The 19,796-nt window shown below is 42.1% G+C and overlaps 2 long non-coding RNA genes across 2 annotated transcripts in view; both read left to right on the plus strand.

Moving 5' to 3' along the window:
* The window catches only part of LOC106038601 (uncharacterized), a 96,428-nt gene that overhangs the window by 1,437 nt on the left and 75,195 nt on the right, over nucleotides 1–19,796 (plus strand). Inside the window, exon 2 of the long non-coding RNA XR_010834683.1 lies at nucleotides 941–1,022. This is a non-coding gene — a long non-coding RNA (uncharacterized lncRNA). The remainder of the gene's footprint in view (nucleotides 1–940; nucleotides 1,023–19,796) is intronic.
* LOC106038602 (uncharacterized) lies at nucleotides 9,800–14,337 on the plus strand. The gene is made up of 3 exons (XR_001208702.3): nucleotides 9,800–11,274; nucleotides 12,129–12,227; nucleotides 13,599–14,337. It is a non-coding gene; the product is annotated as an uncharacterized lncRNA (long non-coding RNA).

A 19,796-nucleotide genomic window follows, 5' to 3' on the forward strand; every position in this document is an offset into this window, starting at 1 on the left:
GCCTCGGTGGATCCTCGAGGGGGGCAACAGCGGGCAGGGCTGAAGTATCGGACCCCCCCCTCAGAGGGTCTCGGCCTCCTTAAGGGGCTTCACACCTCAGCGGGTTTCCCGTCGGCGAGTCTGTCCCCTCACGGATCTCCCCCTTCGGCAGGTAGCTCCCCTCAGGAGGACTCGCTCCTCTGTGGGTTTCTTCTGCCTCAGCGGGTCCTTCCCCTCGTGGGTCTCCCCTACAGTGGGTCTCCCCTCAGCAAGTCTTCCACCTCACAGGGTCTCTGCAAGTAGCTCCCCTCAGGAGGAGCAGGGTTCCCCTCAGCAGCTCTGGCCCCTCATGGATCTCCCCTCAGCGGGTCTCACATTTTGGCAGGTAGCGCCCCTCAGGAGGACTCACCCCTCTGTAGGTCTCTTCCCCCTCAGTGGGTCTGTCCCCTCAGGGATCTCCCCCTTCGGCGGGTAGCTCCCACCAGGAGGGGAGGACGCCTCTCAGCAGGGTTCCCCTCAGTAGGTCTGTCAGCTCAGCGGGTCCGATCCCTCATGGATCTCCCCTCAGCAGGCCTCACATTTTGGCAGGTAGCTCCCCTCAGGAGGACTCACCGCTCCCTGTTTTTTTCCCTCTCAGCAGGTCTGTCCCCTCTTGGGTCTCCCCTCAGCAAGTATCTCCCCCCGGTAGGTCTCTCCCCTTGGCAGGTTTCCCCTCCGTGGGGTCTCTTCCCGTCAGCAGGTAGCCCCCTTCAGGAGGACTCACCCCTCAGCCAGTCTCTGCCCTCAGCAGGTTTCCCCTCAGTGGGATCTGTGCCCTCATGGGCTTCCTCTCATGGAGGCTCTCCCGTCAGGGGGGTTCACCCCTAAGCCCCCCCTGCAGTGGGACGCTTCTCCCCACATCTATCCCAAGGCAGAGGGAGGGTTGAAATGACCGTAACATGCATCCCCCTTTCGCCCACAGACCTGGGCAACACTCTGTTGTGAAGACATGAAGAAAATTGTGATATTACGACATGGAGTATCCACACGTGCATCTGCAGCGGGTGAGGGATCTGGTTTTTAAATGCGAGATGGGGGTGTTTTTTCCTGTCAGAGCTGCAGCTGTAAAAGGGGTGTAGTTGATGCAGAACTTGACACATGAAGCCTAAAACCATGGGTATTTTTAAAGTGTAGTCTGTTCCTGAGGTAGTAAAATCTGCGCAAGTGTGTTTGCTGGCTATTTGTCATGTATGGTTACGTGGGGATACCAATGTCTGTGGAGTTCAGGCATCCCACAGCAAAGATGGTGTTTTTATGTCTGTGTTATTTATAATGAAGATTCAGGTGTGATTGGGTAACTGAAGGAAACAAACTCTGCCTGCTGAAAATGAGAGAAGCCCAAGAAGGGGAGGGGAGGAGGAACACCCCAAATCTGAATAATTGCTAAGGTCATAATCCTGTTAATGCTGTGAATTTAATGCATGAAATTCATATAATGTGAATGATCCCAGTAAAATCAAATACGCTCTTCTGTAAAACGTGGGTTTGCTGAATTAAGTAAGTGAGTTTTGCCTCTGGATTCATAGAGACCAGGATTTCACCTAATTTCTAAATATGTCTGAAGGTAGATCGTAGGGGTATTAAGAAGAGAGAGAAAAAAACAGTTTCTTATGAAAGGACTAAGTAAACGCTGTGGAGGCTTCTGCCACTGACTTCAACAGGCTCTGGATCCGTTACAATATCCTTAAACCCAAATCCATACAATTACTTATAGGAATACTTAGGAAACTGAAAAAAAGTAACAGATTTCAATTACATTACAGTAAAATCCAAGATAAAGTAAGAAACCACAAATCTCCATACTTAAATAATGTATAACAAAATCAGAGAAATCCCTCATCCAAGCTGGCATTCCTCACTTAACTCTCCATTATTATGGTCTGCTTTTGAAGTGTCCGCAATACGTTTTATTGGGAAGTTGTATGGGCAGGTACAACATGTTCTATTTAGGCACAACAGGATGCAGAAAAGGTAGCTTTCTCTTTTTTTTTGTTTTTAATTTCCTGGTTTGTTTACATTTTACTAAGCTGAGGAAAGAGCAGAGAGAGTTGTGCCCTGTATTGTTTGAAGAAAAAGTATGTATTTTGAATGCTCAAAGCTAGAATAAATTCTTTGAAAAAAGAAATGTTTTTAGGTATTTTCTTGTATATTAGATAGAAAACAGGTCTTCACTCAGCAATTTCTTGAATGAGGATAGAACTTTTACACAATTTGCAACACAAGGCGTGATGTGTTACAGAATTAATTTTCTGCTCTGCTGTGTTATAGTTTAAGCAGTTCACCTGGTTTACTTGTTGATTAAAGCTTGTATTGTCTACCTTGGTAAATGAAATGGTTATTGCCAAACTATCTTGTATTTCAATTTACGGAAGAACTACCAATGATATTTATACTCAGCTGGCCAATGTGAACCTTGTAGGCCCTTTTCCATACACTGTGATGTTTAGCTAGGTAGTAAAAATACTAATGTCATTTATTTGCAAAATAATTACTATTTGCAGAGAGCAGCTGCATTTGATATCTTCCTATAAAATGATAGGAAGAGCAGGACTGGGGCCAAAGCAGTAAATTAATTAGAAAAGAGTAAGACAAACAAATGCAGTGAGCAAACCTAGGTACTGCATATCCTCTGCCTGGGGCAATTCCATTTGGTCAAGAAAAGGTCAGGATAGCTAAAAAAAAAAATAATAATAATAATTGAAGTAACAATGACCATAAGTTAAAAATCAGACATGAAGAATATCTGAGGATAAAGAAAAAAGCAGAGCCTTGTACTTTAAAATAATTCTTCTGCTTCCCTAGCACGTCCCACTGCAGGATCTCAAAACAATTTATGCACACTAATGAATTAAGACTCACAACCAAGGTCACTGTGCATCTATGCTTTCCCAGACAGTTTCATTTTCCACTAAGAGATGTTTTTCAAAGGATATTGATGGTTTTCTGTATTTTTGGGGGATTTTGAATGCACAGCAGCCCTGCTGGAGCAGTAGCTCCAACCAGGCATCTGTCTATCCAGAAACCAGACACGTCTACTCCGCATGTGAAGGGAGCCCTTCTGCCTTTTGTTGTGTGGTGACCATCTGCGCTGCACATGGAAGGAATGTCTGAAGTTCCCCGGCAGATAAACAGGGCAACCACCTTTGTGAGGGGGTGAATAAACACATTTTCTTAAGGGGGGTGAAGGATGGCTTATTGGTCTTTATCTTCGGTTGTTTTTACTTAAGCTAGTATTATTATTATCTTTTGTAGTAGCACTTCCAGGCCCTAAACCCAGCGTAGGCCCGGTTTGTGCCAGATACTGCATTAAGAAGTGTGTTACAAACATCACTTCTTTCTCTTTTGGAAAGGTTTATAATGGAAGGCAGCATGAATGAAACAGCTGGATTTCAGTCAATATATAGAAGTATGTATATATTTTTGCAGCAAGTTTAGAATTGGTGGCAGAATTAAAGTACGGGTCTGAAGATACAGGTCCAGACTTGTCTGCCTTGGTCTTGGGATCAGGTGCCTAAATGAATGATGTGTTTTTCAAAGGGGGAAATCCCACCTTCTCCAGTTACTGTTTATTTCAGCGTCAGACGTGGATCTGCTGCTTTTAGTAATCCCAATATGAATCAGTAAGTAGGAAGCAGAGTTTTTCTGTCTCACTGCTGACTCATGAGAACCCACTTAGCATGAATTCCTGTATCTAAGTCAGCTCTCTATAGTCCTGTATAGGGGAACAAGTTATGTACACGCATGTGTAAAGGAACATCAGCGCTTTGTTGATCCTCAGGTATGCAATTCTGCTTTGGTTCTTTCCCATTTTGAAAACTGAAGGGGCTTATTCACCCTGAAAAATTACACCTTTCCTTGTCACAGGTTTGGTTCCTGACTCGAATACTGATACATTTCCCAGTACTAGAGGCTGTGTCAGGAACGGGGGGGGAAAGTGGTGCATATTACAGTAGTTTCCATTTGCAACTTTCTCTTGGGATTAGTGCTGGAATTACAGGACTGCTGAGTTGTTAGGCTTCTGCTTTTGGCCAAGTGTACCAGAAGAAACTTACCTGTGTAGTTGTGCCACTCAGTGTATTACAATGCCAGTGCAGCTTGCCACGTAGCCACTGACTGATGCACAACTTTTCTGTCCACGGTGCTCGTATCTTTCACATACCTTTTACATTGTAGTCTGTACTGTAATTTCATGCCAAGACAGCAGCATCTCCTTCAGTTGATTCAGTTGATTCCTTCAGTCAGAGTCCTTCATTTCCATCAGTTCAGTTCAGACCAGTTGAACCAAGGAACATGACAGAAGTTAGAAGAAGGGTATCTTGGTAAAATCCTTTTGTCATCATCTATTTTTTTTTTTTTTTTTAAAAGCATGGTTTGGGAAACAATTAGGGGTGGTAAGTAATCTGTTACAGCAGGCTTGTCATGGCTGCTAAGGGGTGGGGGGTGCCCAGTTAGCAGTGAGTCACTTCCTTTTCTGTTTTCACTGCTGGAGAAGCAGAAGATAAGGAGGCCATTCAAGTTGCAAAGTGCGTTCAGGCTGCTGAAGTCTGTAAGCAACAACAAATTAAAGGACTGCTTCACTCGTGTTCACTAGTGTTGGAGCCTTACTGTGACTTCAAATTATATCCTAGACCTAGAGTGGGACTTAAAGCTGTAATCTGTGTTTTGAAGCACCTGTGCAGCATGGTTGTGATCAACAGACTTGATAGGCACTTCAGTACCTCAGTACTTCTCTGTTTTAGGCTGAGAAGCTCTCAGTCACCAGGATGTGAATTGTTCTGTGGCTTACAGGTGAAATATGGAGCTAGTTCTTTCTACTGGATCCGTCTCTTGCTGTAGTTAGGTAATAAAAAGGATAATGTTGTAACTCCTCTCTGAAAAGCATAGACTCAGAACATACCTAAGGAAACACAAAAGCCGGTTCTAGTCCTACTCCAATGAAAAATGTAATTTATTATGTTATTCTTACATGTGTGTCTTTTAACTATATCAAATTTTTACAGAATTGTCCATGACCACGGGGGCGTGTATGTCTGTATCTGTATCAGTTGGTATTGGTCAAATATAAAAGAGTCACAGCAAGAGTCTGTCTAGCCCCATATCCTGCTTCTTGATAATGGCTAATAACTTGTGTATGGAAAGAGTATGGAAAACACGATGAGGATGGAGTGATACTTCCTTTGGCAAAGCCTTCCAGCGTTTTCTGGTGTAGGCACCTTCCTGAGCTGGAGTCTGTAGCTGTATCATTGTTTTTGATACTCCTTGATGGACCTTTTTCCATAAAATTGTCTAATCGGTTTTTTGAAACCCACTTGTGTTTTTGGCTGCCGTGACATCCCGTGGCAGAGAGTTCCACAACATCATTAGGTATTGTGTGAAAATGAATTTCCTTTTGTTTGCTTTTGAACCTGCTTGCTGCCTGCCAGCTTGAGTTGATGCCCTATTTTTTTTTCTGTTAAGACTGTTTTTAAATAATCATTGTTGTTTACCTTTTCCATGCTGTAACAGCTTGTCTAGAACTTCATTGGTATTCTTCTTGTTTTCCAAGCTGAAAGGCTCCGGCTTGCTAAAGTTTTCCCTATGCTAAGGCTTCCCAACATCACCTGCAGCGTTGGAGTACCATTATTCTTGTCCTTTCTGTAGCTGTGTATTTCCACAATTACTGAAACTCTGCTCAGTGTTGAAGAGGTGGGCATACTGTGGATATATTCAGAGGAATAACGACATTTTCTGCTTCGTTCTCCAAACAAATCCTAATGAGATGTCTTTTTCCTAGATTCTAACACCCTGACAATCTCTTCAGAGAACTATTCACTTCTCCAGGATTTCTTTCAGAAGTGGCAATTGCTGATTTAAAGAACAGTGAGGTTGGCTCTTTCCTCATACGTTATTTTTCATTTATGAACTTTGAATTAAATTTGCTATTTTAACACCCACTCACTGAATACATTTTAGGTTTCGTTTTTGGGAATGACTTTGTATCATCAGCAACCTGCCTGCAGCATTTCCACATAGTTTATGGAATATGAAACAGCAATAGGCACATCACAGACCCTGTTCTGAGCCCTCGGGGGAGCTCCCTACATCCCTGATGCAGAACATCTTTTTCTCTTGGCTACGATGTTTTCACCAGCCATGATGTCGCCTTTTCTCTCTTTCTCTCTTCTTACAGCAAGGTTCATTTATGAGCTCGAGTTCATGCCATAGCTAATAGTCTGGTCATTTCCCAAGTGGTACCTGTAGGGATTATCAGTTAATTCTTCATATGAGTTTGTTATTTTTATCTGTGCTGCTGCCTCAAGTTCATTCTCCTTGCTAAAGGGCTGTAGCTTTGTGTATTTAACATAGATACAAAGATTCATTGAGCTTTCTTGCCTTATCGCCTGGAAGTGTTTTCTAAATACCTCCACAAGCTCTTGTTTCTGTGAACTTTGTCCTGCGACTGCAGTGCAGATTTACAAATTGGAACAGAGTTCTGTATTTTTCTGTGGTCAAATTGCTTTGGGATCTTTGGTCCTGTAGCTGAACTTCTCTGTGTGTGTCTTTGAGGACAGTGACACTTGTTCTCTCCCTGCAGAACTAAAACTGGAATGCATTAGTATGTGGGGTGGGGTCAGGAAGTCTGTGCTGGAAGTTATTCTAGAATTGGGTGACTAGTTTTTTATGGAATAGCCTGAAGTGAACAGAAGGACAGAAAAGGGCGAAAATAAATAAATACACTCTTTTCCTAAATATGCTAATAGGCCACGGTTGTGGCACTTGTGATGACTGAAACTTCTCAGCCTCACTGCTGATGGTTCACATGAGTAACATTACTCAAGTTCATTTTTACAGTAGTGGGCTGTATGCTTACGAGACATAGAAACTTTAAAAAAAAAAAGTGAATAGCCTGATTTGCCTATTATTTTGTAATTACTCTTTTCTGTATATAAATCCTCTATACTTCAGTTGGCTTGTTCTCTTCTCCAGTGAATCAGTTAACTAAACTACAGCATAACACACCTGCTGTGAGGAAAAACAGCGAGGTACTTTGCAAACTTGACTAGAGTAACGTTGCATTGTATGAGACTTCCATGATCCAGCAGCCAGCTGCACCACAAGTCACACTGCTTCCTCGCTATGTGTCTGTGAAGAACGGAATTAACTGGCTATGAAAACCACTGTAAAGACACATTTTTGACGAATTCTGCAAGTGGCCAATGGGTAGGGAGAAGGTATCCAAGGGAGCACAGACTTGCTTGCATCTGATGGACACCCTTTGAAATGTGCATTAACTTTCTTTGGGATGAGAAGTGTTTCTTTTCAGGACAACCACTTGAGTTTTGTTATATGAGTTTCATTCAAATGTCATGCGAAATTAGGAGTTAATAGGATCCAGTTTTTATAGCATTGTCCTTACACAACTGCAGTATATAGTAATCGCAGATTGAGTTTCATGCAAGATCCCAAAATGTTTATTTTACAGCATCCTTCGCTATGTTTGTATAGCATTGCTGTGGCCTTTCTCCAGATGGGAACGTGGGAAAGCAAAAGGCAGGTGGCTTGCTCAAGGACGTGAGAAACTATCTTTAGTGGAGTTAACTGGTGCCTTGCTAGCACTTGTGTTAGCTTTGCTTTAGTCTGAGCAGTCACCTGGGTTGTGTTGCATTCCCTTTGCGAGCTGCTAGCACTCCTTAAGACCATATTTTGCAGGAAGGCTGTCCTAAGGATGTGTAGGGCCCAGAGCAACAAGCACAGGCAACTCTCTCATGTCTCTCATTTGTGCTGAGGAAAGATAAGCCTTGCTTATGCTTTCTTTCTCAGTTGATTATGATAAGATTTATCTGCCTCAAGTATGGGAGGTGGGGAAGGCACAAAAGCTTGGTCTAAATCCTTCCTGAGAAGTGGTTCCAACACCAGCCAAAATCAAAGCCTCCTTTCGGTGTTGGGAGCTGGTATTTCTGGTCCTGGGTTGGTATAGCTGTGTCTGAAGCATCGCGAGCCTCAGAGTTTTGCTTCTGGATGTGCAGCAGAATTCAGGTTGACACCAAGAGACCGTGTTGACTGTAGTGAGGACAGAAACACAGAGCTGGGCAGAGCTGAGCATAGACCCAGAAGTCTGGCTTCTCTGGCCTCTGCTTTAATAGCATGGGAAGTTATGGCCTTGGTAAAATGAGGGAAGAAAGATGAGGAGTATCTTCTCATGCAATAGGCTAAAAATATTGAGATATACCATTGCTGAGGTTTTCTAAAAGATTAGAAACTTTTCAGATATCGCCTTCAGCAATAAATGTGTCAAAATGTGGAAAATTAAAATAATCTACTTCTCAGACACAAGGAAGCATCAATATGTCAATTGCTTTGAAAATCTTGCTCATGGTGGGGCTATGGTTAGAATAGCCAGAAGACCCCATGGTCAGAATCTGGTTCTTCTGTTAGAGAAAACAGAATCAAATGAAAAAAAAATAAAATTTACAGCTTTCTTTGTAAACAAACCAGAAACCTTAAGGCCAGGCTGGATAAGAACACAACAGCTACTAACTGGAATAGTTCAGCTTAGGCTTGGTAGAAGAAAATGATAGGTCTCAAGTATAAGCTACCTCACAGGAAGATTGTAATGAAATCCAGCCAGCTTCAAGAGAAAAACAAAAAATATTGATTTTATTCCGAGGAAAGAATGAGAAAAAGAACAGATATACAGTCTTCTGTCCACTTACTGCAGTCTGCAGTACTGACTTAGAAATAGGCAATGGGTTAGACTTTTCTTCTTGTGCTTCCTCCTGTAGAAATGCCCTGGGTTAGACACTGAAAGGATTCACTTTGGGATAGTACAGGGGAGGGAGAACAAGGACCTCATGCAAGAACTGACCTAAACTCTGGGAAGGTTTGTATAATCTAATTTACAATAAAATGGTATTTACAACGTTATCAGACAAAGCTTAGCAGTGTTAAGTTAAACAGCATATAATGTGATTAGTGGGGGAGTCGTGCCCATGATGTCATACACATTCTCTGAACTCTTGGAAGGGGCAGATAATGTCTCAGGCATTTATTCTCCGGTGACACATTAAAACAAAAAGTCCCACCTCCATAAAGCTCTGAGAGGATGGGAGGGAAATGTGTTTGTACACATGCAGGCAGACAGCTCCAGGGGAGCTGACGGCACTGCAGGCAGCTGCTCCCTTTGGAGCAGAACTCGACCTGTGGTTGCACCCTACTAGCGTGGTGCTGTGTGGTGGTTAAAACAGGCCCTTGGGAGCTGCTTAGAAGCTCCAAGGTCTATTCCTGACTCTGCCACAGAAGTGGGTTTTGACCGCTAAAGCTTTCTTTGCCTCTGGTTACTCCGTTTGTAGCAAGCAAAGCTAGTCAGCCGTGTCTGTAAAGTGCCCTGAGTGAAGAGCTGCATGTAGATGGAAACCACTGGCATTCTGTTCATTATGCAGAACAAATACAGCTAGACCACAAAGAGCTTTGCTGCAGATAACAGCAAGCAATTTCATAGTTTGTAATGGCCCATTCAGAAAAAATTAAATCTTTATCTTTCTGTCTCTCTGAGGCAAGCAAAAGGGTATTAAAAATTTTGGCTGGACTAATTAATCTGGTAAGCAATACAAATCCCAGCTATAGGTTCACATCAAAGATAATCCAGCCTGTATTTATTTTAAAGCATACTTGTTGAACTCCGGTGTAGAGATTGACTAGATAGTATTCCTCTTTTCAGTGGTGCATGGAGTGAACAGAGGCTAGACTTGAGTTCAGATGGGAGTTACAGATGTAGAGAATGAGACGGGGCCACAGACAGAGCTGGAAAAGCCTGAAGAAAAGCTGTGGGTGGGAAGGAACAAGTGGGCTTGGAAACCATGGCTCACACGTCAGCTCTATTATATGCCAAAATCAACCGCAACACTGGTGTGATCTGCATCTTTTGTCACAACAAACAGTCATCGTCTTGGCTGCAACGCTGCTGCATGTTGATGGCAGTGGTGTGGATTTGTCGAGAACTGGCGTGCGTTACTGTTAGTTGACTGCAGAGAGATGCCTCGAGAGTAAGTCTTTGCTGTTCAGAAAGTGTGAGCCAAACTTTTGTTTATGACTGATGAACCAGAAGCAGGGGCCGAATGTAGTATGAGCAACATGGATCGTTGGGCAGTCCGATCAGACAGGTGGGATGTACTGATAACAGCAGCTAATGAAAGCGAAGCCTACAGGTCGTCAGCTTTTAAATAATCAAGACCGACAGATTTACTGCAGTAGCGTAATTTAACACTTTGTAGGTATGTGCTACATCATAGGTGCTGCTTGTATTAAATAGCCTCCAAGTTAAACAGCATTGCACAGTTTATTTAGAGGGGAATTTTTATTTCAGGCATTTTTACATTAATGTTTTTTTCCACTCTTATTACAAATGAAGTATCTTATCGTTGCAGATGGTACCGCCAATGGATAATTCTGCATGATCGTACCAGAAAGACATTTAAAATGACCTAGAGTAAACTCTCTAAGAACCGGGCATCCCAGAAACGTTCCCAAACACAGAACATTTCTAGGAATGAGTATTTCTGTCACTCCCATTTAGAACCATGTACAAATAGTTACCTGAAACCCAGGCCAGCAGAGAAGCTGCACGGGGGCAGATTGCACACTGTGTCTTGAGTCTGGAGAGCTGGGATGGGATGTCCTGTCCTGGGCCTCAGGTTACCCATCTGTAAAAAAGTCGAGTGTGATGCTTTGTATAGGCTCTGGCCTAGGAAAAGTGTTTGGAATGGCTAGTGACAAATGCCAATTAGGGACATAAACAGTCCTTAAAATAAAAAAAAACTTCACCAACTGTAGAGTCTGAATATCTTCATGAACAAAACGCTTTCCTCCCAGCTCTCACAGGAAGCAAGTTAATTGGTAGGCCAATAACTATAATGAGGCAGAACCTGGGGTTTTGCATGTGTATAGCGAGATCCTCCCCTTGGGGCCAAACTCCTGTTCCATATTATGAAAGCAGTAAAAGGTCTCCTCAGCAGGTGCTACATAAAGGCATTTCAGCTTTGCCTTTGCAGCACTGGAATTGCCAAGCTATTGCTTTCCTGAGTCTCCACATGAATTCCCCAACTCAATGTGCAACAGCTGTGTGATAGATACAGCCTTGAGAAAAGGGGTGGCAAAAGAACACCACAAATGGGGATTTAATCAAATAGCACAGAGCTGCAAAACAACATCAGCATGTTTCTACTCAGCTTTCCTTTGGGTAAGGGAGACCCTCTCAGTATCAGAGTTCAGAGAAGAGAGGTAATGTGTAATTATATGCTATCCAGGGCCACATTGTTTAGCTTAGAGTTAGTGAATAACACTGGATGTGTTCATTAATGCAGTGACTAACAGCATGGTTTACCTAGAATGATGCCTACAAACCTGAAGAAAGATCTTTCTTTTAACTGCCTGCGTGTTGCTACTGCCTCTGTAGATTTAATGAAGGAATGGTTTACCACAGCACCTAGGTTTTAGCCATTCGAGCCAGGAAGTGAATCAGAAGCTGCAATGAGATGGGGCAAGTCTGAGAGAGTGGAAGTAATTCTTGCAGTATAACTTAATTAGAGCAGAGTAGCATTTCCCTTCCTTCAGAGGTGGTTGTGGAAGTAGTTGCTTTCTTCCTTACCGAAGCCTTCTGAAACATAGTTTACACAAAAAAATAGTTTACACAAAAAAAAACATAGTTTACACAAAAAAATGAAGTAAGGCCGGATTATATTAAGGGCAAGAAATAGTGAGAGTTACTGTTTTGGACTTGTCCTTGAAAAGGATACGTTTAGCAATGCTTTTTGTTTAATCCTTTTTGGAAGGAAAAATTTGTTGTACATCAAGTCTACCTGTATGAGTTTCCATGGTGTTTCTTAAGAGCTTTTAGGAAGGCTGTCTTCCTTGTCAAATACTGACTACGCCTGTTTGATCCGAGTGATTGCTTAGTTATGATTGACATATAAAATAGGGGAGGAGGTTGCATCAAGGAGAATATAGCTAGCTAACTACTGTGGAGGGTAATGTGTTAGAATAGTCAACACCATTACAAAACTGACTTTTTTTTCTTGTTTAAAAGTCGTAAAAATTTCCTTGATTTTTTTTTTTTTGGTGTATGCACTTTACAGAGTGATCAGAAGCTGAACAGCAGCATCTGTCAGAGAAGATAAATGACTTACCAGCAAATCATCGTACTTAAAAGGAAGACAAAGACAAAAACCTGTGGAGTAAGGGAATGAGTTTTAAATTAGCCATTTCGCGAAACTTTGCCTTAATGAAGGGCTAATCTTTGGGCCCCTGCAAAACAAATGAGAGCATCTATTTAGACACAACGGAAACCAGCTATTGAAAAGGCTTTTTCCTTATGAACCTAATTGGCAGCAAAATAGTTCCTTTGGTAGCTGTCTTCATTTAGCAATATCTTTCCCTTTTCCTGATTTATATACAGTAAAGTAAGGACTCGCTTAATTACAAACACATTTGCCTTTTCGCAGGTTGAAAACTAAATATGCTTGAGTGAACCTAGCTAGAGCACTCAAAAATAAGGTGTATAAATTCTGCAGCATAAATTCTCCAGAGGTTGCCTGAGAAGAGCTTTATCTGGAGGAGTTTAATGTAGTGTGCACTCCGAAAGCCTTTTCCGTACATCGAGGCAGCCCTGTGTGCAGGGTTAACTGGAGCGTGGGCCAGCATGGAGATCAGCTAACTTTACACAAGTTAAAATCTGACCGGGGATTTCAAGGATATTTTATTCATTAAATTAGCTTGTTCTTCTATTTTTATATATAAGGGTAAAATGAATATTTATTTTTCTAAAATCTGAAGATAGGATTCTGAAACATCTGACAAAATCTAAAGCATCAGGCACTTGATTGCTATAGGAGCAGGATTGTGCCTTTAAGGCAGAAGGAAGGAATGTGCCAGTCATGGTTCCTCTAAAACAAGGACTTATCTTGATTATAGAATTAGCTTGGTAGTAGAATATGATCTCATCACTGTGAAAGATTACATAAAATATCAACTTGGCTGGCCTTTAAGCAGTTCTTTTCTCAGCTGCATTTGCAGTGCAGCAGTGGCCACAGGGTTCTGTAATTTGAAGAGATGGCCATAAAGATATTTTGGAAAATTTGGCTAATTGTATGAATTCCAGTAAACAAATTCAGGGACAGATAAAAGCATGACTGTCTGATGTTTTCTTTGACTTTTTAAATTTTATTCTAAGACTCTTAGAGCAAGCAAAACTTGAACACGCTTAACTTCATAGGACTTACAATTTCTGTCAAAACCTGTGAAAATAGATACCTGTTAGATGAAAAGTCACGGAAGTCAATGTAGGCTGTAATGTAAATCGGTGCTTAGCTGTGCAGAACCTGTCAGACTGGCAGGTAAGAATCTACCTGGAAAGTAGGTTTCATCTGAGTAATCAGCTGCCCAATCTGAGGTGTCTGAGGAAAATTCACCAGGTTTATTCATTTGCTTTTTGTTTTACGTCAGCATCTGAAGTGTTTCCTAGAACAAGGAAAAATACAAAAAGTATTTCTCTACTAAATCACGTGGATGCCTGGCATGCGTACTATGTGTTTATTTGTTTTTCCAAGGTGAAATTCAAAGACCATACCAATGCCCTGGGCCAAAAGGAAGAACGGGAAGAGATACTGAAACAACAATGGCCAGGCTGTTCTCATGCACTGATTCGAGCTGTGATCTCCTCAGAACCTATCACATTGGGAGAATGACACTGACACCCTTCAGCTCATATGGAAAGAGGATAGGGGAGATCCTGAATACTCAATGCGCAATGTTTGTCCTAAATCCAGTTACCTTTCCCCGATCCACTTTGTTATTCAGTGCATTAATGTCCTCTCCATCATCCTGTGATGTTTGCAGACATAATCCTGCTCTCAGAAATAGTTTCTGCTCCTGCAGCATTTTCTGTTATGCTCAGAAAAAAATAATTAAAAAATAAAAGGCCTCCACAGAGGAAAATTCTCACAAACACTGTCTTCCCCCCCCCAGCACTGTCTCCTTTCAGATTTCTGCCACAGCTTGGACTTGCATCCCTGCTGGGTACAGTGCAGGTTCAGGAGCTACTGCACATTCCTTTGTACTACACAGCCCCTTTGAGAACTTTGGGGCTAGAAAGCCTTTCAGCCTCCCACTTTGTATGTATGCAGTGTAATCCATTTGGGTCATGAATGTTAGACTTTATGCTCCAATTGAGAGCCAAACCTTTTTTTTTAAATGCTGTATTCAGTTCCACTTCCTCAGTGGGGCTATAGGTGCCATGCACCATCTGAAGTCAATGTCAAGTGATGGAGGCTATGTGGGCATGATCGGAGCCATGGCTTGATCCCCCACGTCTGTGCAAATAAAACTAAGAAAAATTCTTTTATTTCTAGGGATCCCAGGAGCGTTCAAATGACCCCTACGTTTGGAACATAGGCCCTATTCTGAGTGTCAGGTGTAGCAGATTTTAGGTCATTCTGTCTGTTTTCAAAAGCCTGGAAGAATTGTGTTTAGCAGAAAGGGGTTCCCAGCTTTAGCATAGCAGAAGTGTGGTGTGTTTTTTTTTGTTGTTGTTCTTTTTCCTCTCTGATTCTTTACCAGAAAACTCAGCAGCAGATCTGATCTAAGATGATGTCTGAAGACTGAATTGGGAAGACAGTTGACTTTCTCTGCTGCAAAAATTGAAACTTCAGTGAAAAGGGATGAGTCATGGGCTTTCTATTTTATGGGCAGTTCATTGAGCTAAAAGAGGAGAATAGAACCTTTTCTAAACTACTCTTTCTTGTAAAATGTGCATAAGCAGAAAACTTTAGTTAATATAATTGAAGTTAAATTAAAAAGAATTGATGAAACATAAGGTAGGACTTAGTCCCGTATCTGTGGTTTTCTAGGTAATCCTGTAAGGAGTGGAAAAAAGATGAACCACGAAGAAAAGAAATTTAATGCAGTGCTTTCCAGTAGACTGCAGTGGGCGTTGGCTCAGAGTCACGGTTCATTTGACTTGTCTTTTAAAATGTCCTGAAATTTCTGTCCATGTCATTTGCAGCGAAGATGCTTATGCTTACTGGGAGCCTAACCTGAAACTGCGAGATGATTTCTGTGCTCCAGAGCCGCAGTGGCTGTCAGGAGGTACAGGGACAGGTGTGAGACTGTGATGAAGCACTCGCTGCCCTGCAGCTCTGTGAAGACTGACAGCTTTTTGGGATGAAATAGAGCTGTGCATTAAGGACCTCAAATTCTTTCCAAGGAATCTCACAGATAGTTGAGAGTGAAGACATTGAGTCATTTCTTGGGAGAGGATTTTGTTTTTATATCCTCAATACAGGGTGTTGCCGTAGTATTAATCATTATTATGGATAGAAACAAATGCATTCAGGCTGCAGTTTTGATCCAATCTGTTTTTCTGCTTTTCAACATTGGTATTTGCTGGTGTGAATTGCGTGTTTTTTCTTTTTCTCTCAGTAACAGTATTTCTAATTATGCCAAATGGGAACAGCAGAAATGGCATGACCCGACTCTACAAGCAAGTCAATTTTTTAAGTTTTGAAACTATAAAGGACTTCTTTTTTTTCCCCCAAAAATATTCAGATGTTAATGTAACTGTGAGGTCATTTGTTCCTTCTCTACTGTACTGTTCATTAAGTTGTGATCTTTGAGAGTTCAGTCTAGAGGAAAACACACATTTGCTTGTGTTGTTTCTTTTAGGATTTAAATTCTGTTTAAATTCTGTTAAGCTACACAAAGAATAGTTGGTCCTTGAGAGATTGGGCACAAAACTACATTTTGTGTGGTTAACATGCTTTAAGCTCTTTATTTTTCTGCTTGTGCTGTCTCCTGTTAGGTCTCTTCTACATTCTCCTCTCAACTGGTTTCTGTATTACAGGCTGTGGTTCTCCCACTTGTGTCTCAATGCCAATCCCATTTTTCATTCTGGTTTCCTAAACCACCACTTCTCGGGTTCAGAAACCTTCTTTAAATTCACATCTTCATTCGTATTCAGAGTTAGTAAGCTGCAATATGTTAAAATAACATCAGCTTCTCTGCCTTCTCTTCCTTGTCTGTCTTCTCTACCTTGGTTTGCACACTGCCAGCATTTCAGAGCAAGCATCAGCTACCTGTTGTGCATTACACAGTACCTCGTTACTTGGCATGTGGTAACTTCTGTCTGAGTCCTGGCATATTCTTAGCAAAAAGTTCTTCCTGTTCATCAGGCCGGATGCGTTGAAGAAGCAGTGTCTAGATCTGGATTGAATCTAGGATAAAGTTGTGAAGTTCAGGACCGAAATGGCAGAGGTGCACTCACCAACAAGGTTTTGGGCCTGAAATGGGAGGCCTACGTTTGGTCATCTGCTCCATCACTGGAGGTGAATGGAGCTGTTCCAGGCTGTTATCAGCTTAACTGAGCTTTTAGTCTCTTTACAATGTTGTGTGTGGGGGGGGTGAGGCTTTTTAATTCTGGATTTGAAGCAATTGGGTTTCAGAAATTTTGGAAAGAATGAGAGACAAGAATGCACTTCCTGCAGTGTATCTCTCCCAGCTCTGAAATTCCTGCCTGTGTTGCCACAGAATGACTTAAAGGCTTCAGCCTCTGGCTTTGAGCACCAAATACTTCATGTGCCTTTTACTATCCCCACCTTTGTTAAGGAAAATGTTATGACATGCTCCTATCATGTTCACAACTTTCTTTCTTTCTTCTACTGATTATTTCCTCCTAGCACCAAAACAAAATTAGACCTGCAAAGAAGATGTTAAATCAGAAACATCTCTACGCTGCTGGCAAATCTCTGCAGTCAGGCTGAGGAGCCCCTAGACCTTATTTTTACTTATTCTGGTTTACACTGATGTCATTTAATTGATTTCAGTGGATTACTTTGGTCAGCTTAGTGTCAGGCTCAGAGGCTATGGCAAATACTTGCGTGTTGCTTCACATCAAAGCTTCACCTCTCAGTACAGCTGCCCTCCCTCATCCCTGGCAGCGAGAAAGTGTAATGCCCTCATAATCACTCCTTTTCCCTAAACCTAAGAGTGCAAAAGGATTTTGATCAGACGCTGTCAAAGAATTGGGCTTGTCCCCCCCCCCAAAAAAAAGTTGAGGCTAGAAACATTTGTCTAACATTTTCTTTATGGTCCTAGGGAGGGGTCTGGGCTTTTTTTTTGACCCTGTGCTCTTGCGTTTCCAGTTCTGCTGTGCATCTTTTGTGGGCTGAAGGGGAATTGGTTTGAAACATCTCCATCTGCTTGCCAAGAGCTGCTGCTGCTGTCTCAGCCCTGGGATGAGGAGCAGATCTTCTCTGAGACTCTGTCCATGCTGACTAAGAAGGGGAAGAGAAGAGGCAGGAGTTTCCAGGATTTGCAGATTGATAAGTATAGTCTAAGAGTGGAACTGAGAGCTATCTTGATGTTTTGGGGATGATGCTTTGGGGTGACCAAAATTGTGTGAGGATTACAGAATTCATCACAAAGACTTTAGAAGCAGTAAGTTACTTGAAAACCATGTCTACTTCTGTCTCTTGGTGTATCAGCCAGTGTGGTGATGTACAGGGGCAGCAGGGAATAAAATGTATGTAGCAAAAGCTAGGAAGATTGAGGTTTAGGCTCCCCTTTACTGGAACGCAAGTACAGCTTTGTAGGAGTCAGGGTTTGTCTTCATTGCTTATTTGAGGATTACAGATACTAATTTTATATTAAGGATGTCTTAGCCACCCCTCCTGAGGATGATGGCTGTTGTTCTCTGCTCCAGGTACATCCATGCTTCAGCAGAGGTGTAGACCAAGTTTTCTTTGCATTGGAGAACTTTTTGTGTGTGTCATTTACACAGACCCCCCAAACTGCCCGGAGGTCTCAGTGCCTGCTTCTTGTAGTTCAAGCCTATAACTAATTTTGTTGTTGTTGTTGTTGTTTCTTCAAGGGGGTTTGAATCTTGTTTAAATAAATTTTGAAACAACTTCCTCTTCAGTCTTTGGATAGAAATGTCCAGCAAGTGTTACACCAGCTTAAGGGAATGTGCTTTTCTTGAGCTGCTGAGACTGTCTACGTTTTTCATTAGCTTCCCTTCTTTTTTTCTAGTTTTCTTTTTCTTGGTCTCCACTAATCAAATTGAACTTAATACTTGAATCAAATTCTAAACTCTGATGTTCAAAGTGGATTTGTGATCAGGCTGAAATAATTCATCCTGTCCCTGCTGAACCCACCTAATCTACCTGCGACTTGTGTTCTTGCCCTTTTTAGTGCAACGTTTCTGTCACCCAAGCAAGAAAAATAGATCTTCACATGCTTGGCCGATCCATGTAAGCCACTGTTTAGTGAATAGGCCCTTTGGTCTGTCATTTTTTTTTCTGCTTGTTTGATAAACTTGAGACATAGTTACTTTGAAGACGGCATTATCTACCTGCTCTGGGAACGGTTCCATGAAAACTGAGATTGGATCTCTGGGCTGCTGACAAGCTAATTCTGGACGTTATTGCAAGCCTCAAGGTCAGTGTGCCTTTCAACAGCAGAATAGAATTTCTGGTGCATTCATCTCATTTTAAATAGGTCTCCCTAAACCTGAGTTACACTTTCTTAATGGCGTGAGAGCTCAAGCTCATATACATTGCAGAGGAGTTTAAAAAATATTGAGATAGGAAAGGAAGAAGACCTTATTTCAAACTTTGGAGAGGGAATTAAGTAACAGCAGGAGTCTTCACCCCTGTGAGCCTCCATCCAATCTCTGGGTTAAAAAAAATACTCACTGTGTTGTAATGAAGCTGAAAAGAACTGGTGAACATGTTTTCTGGGAAACAACTAGAAGGGTTTCTGGAGTGATTTTTGTTTTGTAGTTTACAGGCAGTACCACAATAAGCCCATTTAAGGCAGTTTTAGTGGGGAGGGGAGACTGCAAGAATGGGGATGCTGAGCTCTGTTTCTCCAGGGCAACCTGGGGGTGTTGAGCTGAGACGAGATGTGAGGCTGGTGAGACCGGTGTGGTCATGGGTCCCACTCCTCTCCGACTGCCCCGAGAGCCTTCACCCCTAGAATTCTCGCCTGGCAGTTAGGGGACAGTGCAACTATCTGAAAGGACTGCTAGGTGGCTTCTGCTGTACTGTCAGAACATGCCTACCTCTTTCTTAATTGCCAGTTAGTCTTGGTCAAGCATTTAGGCGGAGTACTACCCAGGTGTGTGGTGACAATATACAGAAAATTTCATCTTGCACACAGAAAAGCTGGCAAAGATGACACCTTGCTACAAATAATAAATGATAATACAATTTAACTTCCATTGTCAAGCGCAGTTAATGTTACCTACAAGCTGTCCTCCCTTGTTCAGACTTGCTGTTTTTTTTTAGTGCTAAGTTTCTGGAAAGCGGAAGTAGCTGTTGGACTTGCTGGTTCTTTCACCAGCAAGGGTCTAAATACATGCACAGCTGGTCGGAGCTGAGCAGAGCTGGGACTGAGACGACCAGCAGTTGGAACTGCTTGGGTTTTCAAGCAATAGGGTGACAAGCATAAAAAAGGTAACGCTTAAAGAAGGAGAGTTACAAGAGTAGTCTCCAGTGCATTCATTTCTAAGCACTGCTGAAATGGCACGTTAGGAAACAGAGAGGGTGTGTTCTGTAGACCAAGAGATATGTGTCCTGATACACTTGCTGTGCATGAATGTGTGCAAATTGTTATCTCCGTGCTTTGGTTTCTCCAGGAAACGGGGGAAAATAGTAGTTAGATGAAATATGCCATGTCAATTATTTTTCTTTCTTATGAAAGATCCTTCCTCTTTCTCCACGCCCTGCAATGTGTGCCATGTTTTGCATGCT

Source organism: Anser cygnoides, chromosome 13 (genome assembly GCF_040182565.1).
Source record: "Anser cygnoides isolate HZ-2024a breed goose chromosome 13, Taihu_goose_T2T_genome, whole genome shotgun sequence".
NCBI lineage: Eukaryota > Metazoa > Chordata > Aves > Anseriformes > Anatidae > Anser > Anser cygnoides.